The sequence below is a fragment of the Lolium perenne genome, chromosome 6 (genome assembly GCF_019359855.2).
Source record: "Lolium perenne isolate Kyuss_39 chromosome 6, Kyuss_2.0, whole genome shotgun sequence".
Taxonomy (NCBI): Eukaryota; Viridiplantae; Streptophyta; class Magnoliopsida; order Poales; family Poaceae; genus Lolium; species Lolium perenne.
This window is the reverse complement of record NC_067249.2, coordinates 142,859,073-142,863,533: the sequence shown is the minus strand read 5'-3', so window position 1 is coordinate 142,863,533 and position 4,461 is coordinate 142,859,073.

The window sequence follows — 4,461 nt, the reverse complement described above, 5'->3', positions numbered from 1 at the left end:
AGCTCGACAAATCTATCATCAGTTGCTACGTTCTGTAAGTGATTTATTAATTTCTACCCCATCTCGTTCATTGCCTGCACTATATATATATATATATATATATATATATATATATATATATATATATATATATATATATATATATATACACTATTCTGCAACCGGTTGCAGAATAATATTCTGAGCACCGACTTGTACTTTCCTGGACACAAGGTTGAACTTCCTGGATAAGAGGGTTGACCTTTTTGTCGGAACTTACTTGAACTTCCCATTTTCTTAAGAGCTACTGATTACACTACGATTTTTTCAACCATTTGTCAGAACTATGCAAATGATATACCGTTGGATAGATAATGAAAAACCGCAACTTTTTCATGTTCACAACTTTCACAGATTCAGCACGGTTTAAATTTAATTTTGAAAATACGAAAACTCTTCTATATGACCAGAAAACGAACTTTTAGTTTGATTTTCGAACCGCTTATCGGAAATGTACAAATGATATACCGTTGGATAGATAATGAAATTGCGCAACTTTTTCATGTTTGAAGTTTTTTCAAAATCCTCACAGTTTTTGAACAATTTTGAAAATACCGAATTTCGGACGTACTAAAAAACGAGCGGACAGTAATTTAGATGAATTTTTTCAACCGTTTGTTGGAATGATGCAAATAATATGGCGTTGGAAAGCTATGAACTAGGTGCAACTTTCTTATTCCAATTGTTTTCTCTGATTCCTTACAGTTTAAGAGAACAACTTGAATTACTGTCCGCCCGGTTTATGTGACGGGCACCGAATGATTTTGCCCGCGATTTCCATCCGGTATATTGAAACAATGCAAATGATATACGGTTGGAAAGGTGTTGAAAGGGCGCATCTTTTTCGTATCTACCATTTTTGCCAAATCCAAACGGTTTAAAAGTAATTTTAGAAGTTTTGAAATCATGTTTCCGGTATACTTTGCGAGATAATGACTCGAATTCGATGAATTAGATCCATTTATTTGTTGTGAAATGTTGTAGGTAATGAAATTAGACTCATACTCTATCATATAAAGCTTTGGGTGGCAATGGTTGAGTTGGTTAGTGAACAAAACAATGAGATTTTCACAATAGATTTCCGCCTCGCAAAAAACAGAGCATTGAACTTCCGCCGACATGAGCTTGTACTGCTCGGGCAATGCGGTTGTACTTCTTGATGCTGTTTCACGAAGCTGTTCAGAAAAACTAATAAATTTTATCTGAACACTGTCTACTTCCCGTAGTTACCGCTTGTACTTCCTGCAGTCGCCGCTTGTACTTCTCGGAATCACAGATTGTACTTCCCGCGGATGAGGATTTTTATTTTTTATTTTTTGTGCATTAGGATTTTGTCGGTTTTTTGTACTTCCTATATTAAGTGGGTGTACTTCTTGTGTCGAACGATTGTACTTCTTAGCTTTAAGTCTTTGTACGTCCTCGCGGATGACAAGATTATTTTGTATATTAGGATTTTTATCGGCTTTCTTGTAGTTCCTAAATAAGTGGTTGTACTGCCTGTGTTGAATGGTTGTACTTCTCATCATCGAGTATTCGAACTTCCTCGCGGATGATGGGATTATTTTGTTTTTGTGCATTTAGATCTTGCCGGTTTTTTTACTTACTATGTTAAGTGGTTGTACTACTCGTGTTGAATGGTAGTAATTCTCAGCGTCAAGTATTTGAACTCCCCCGCGACATGAGCATGTACTTTTCGAGCAATGTGGTTGTACTTCTCGGCGCGATTCATAAAGTGTTTAGTAAATCAACTATAATTTTCTTTTCCACTTCCAAAACCAACCCTTTGTACTTCCCGTAGTCACCACTTGTACATCTGGAAATCACTGCTTGTACTTCCCGTGAGGTAAATAATTAGATGATTTTTATTATGTTTTTACCACTTTACGTGTACTGTGAACTTCCTGGAAGAGAAGCCTTGTACTTTCTAAACCCGAAGTCTTGTACTTCCCGGCGCTATTGGTTGTACTTCCCAGCAGACATTTTAATTACCAAGAAGGTTTATATGGAATGAGAACTAGTTTAATATTCTGAGGACCGACTTGAACTTCTCTAGACAACGGGTTGTACTTAACGAAACGATAGACCTGAACTTGCGGACTCATATACTCGTACTTCCTCGAATCTACGCTTGTACTTCCCGTGGAGTCTACTTCTTTCGGAAGCATATGCTACAACATTTTTCTTGATGTTTTTTTGGTATTTTTTTGTTGACAAACATGTGTTTTCTTGTTCTTCTTGACCGCAAGGTGTGTACTCCCCGACATTTATTAATTGAACTTCTCATTATTTATCCATGTAATTCTCCACGATTTTGTATTCTTCTCGTGACGAATAATTATACTTCTTTTTGCGATGAATAATTGTACTTCTTTGCGTTTAATATGTGTACTTCTTCGCGACAAATAATTGTACTTATGTTCGTGAATTGTTGTACATATGAAATGACTATTTTGTATTTATCCGGCCAAATTAAGATAAAAAATAGTACTCGTAGCCATACCATGGAGTATTTGATGAACACCACATACAAGCCGAAGCAAATTACAACTTTGTTTTGTGCTTCGTGACTAAGATTAAAGCTATAAATCAAAAAGGATATTATACACAAGAATTGCAACTTTCTTTTGTACTTTGTGGTGTTAACCGCCAATACAAGTATTTAGTGAAATGAACAATGTGACTTAGACACATTAGTTTAAGCTTGAGGTCAAAATTCATTAGCTACGAAGTATACATAGCAGCTACGAAGTATACGTAGCAACCGCAGAACCACACCCGTGCTACCTCACCTTTTCTCTTTTCTTATTAATTATTATTATTTGCCTATGCACTGAAGTAGCTACAAGTATACATAGCAGCATTTAGATACGTGGAAGCCGAGAGCTGCAAGAGGGACGCTAATGACAGCGGTTAGGTGGGACGCATGGCCGACAATGGTTTGGTCGGGCGCGCCTAGCCACCATGCTCGAGGGTACTATCGTGGCAGGGGAAATATTGTGGGAGGTGGAGATGGATCGGGGAATCGTGATGGTTTTTCACCTCACCGTACTATCTTCTTCTTGGACTGTTTTTAGTGTACTTCCTAAATTTATGGCATGTACTTCTTTGTAGTTAATCCAGCTATACATCATGTAATATTGTTATGAGATGCTTCATTGGTGTACTTGTACTTCCGATAACCATCGGGCTGTACTTTTCAATACTTATCAATTGAACTTCTCGCCTTCTTATTTTTCAAAGATACATTGGTGTGGAATAAGTGTAGTGTCCTGTTTTATATGTGCGCAATCTAATACAAAAATCTTAACTAAATATCATTTGTTTTTCTTCAATTTTCCTACACTTTCTCCCTGCAGCGATGTGTAGTACTACATGAATGGTTGGCTGTTGCAAAAATCACATAATTTGTCCAGGTTCTTTATTTTATCAACTGCCTCTCTCGGAAACACCATCATTTGTTTGTCTGATGGTAGTACTTCATAAATGGATGGCTTAGCAGAAGTGATGGAGATGCAATTTAATCACTACCTACGAGTTCTGAATCATAATTTCAATTTTATGATTTAATGTCTTTTCTCCGGGTATTTTCCATGGCCTGAAGTTGTTTACTTCATACCACAATGCGATTGTACTGTTGGCAAGCATCACTGAACATCTTATGTAATTGCTATTTCAGTTCTGAATCGAACTTTTTACTACCCTGCACTATGTTTTCTTCGTGGGCATTCTTTTTGCTGTGCTTGCACATCTTTTTTCCAACTGCTTGTACTGCCCGATCAGATAAACTAAGATAAATTTTTTTAGAAAAAACGCGGCTAGAACTGGAGCGGCCATGTCGCTGATGACAACGTCGCGTGAGGTCGGGGAGAGGCGACGGCCTGTGTCGTGCAGGGAAGAGCAGCAGCGCCGGAAGCAGGCCTGATGGCTGGCTGCGAGAGAAACCAGGAGCGGCAGGGGACCTCCGGGCGGCAGCGCGCCTTGAGATGGTGGCGGCGTCGAGCCCTCCAGCGGCAGCGCGCGAGCGCTCGAGGTGGCGGCGCGATGGGCCTCCGAGGCGGCGACGGCGGCGGGCGACCTCTCCAAGCAGCAGCGGCGGTTGATCCCGTATCTGGGGACAACGGTGGGGGTCGCCGGGGGCGGGGAAGGCGGCTGCAGGGGTTGCTGGGGGCGGGGAAGGCGGCGGCTGCGCTTCCCGGAGTCAAGGCTGGCGGCGCGACGGAATACTGGAGATGCAGGAGGGGGCGGCGGCCGGCGGCGCGACCGGAGCTCTCAGATGCGGGGACAACGAAAAACGGCAGGGGAAAGCAGTGGTGCTGCAGTCCGAAGGAAGGGGAAGGCGGCGGGCTGGCCGGGGAAGAAGGCATCCTCGCCAGCGGCGGCTCTCCAGCCGGGGAAGGGGGCGGGCCTGGCCGGCTGGGTGGA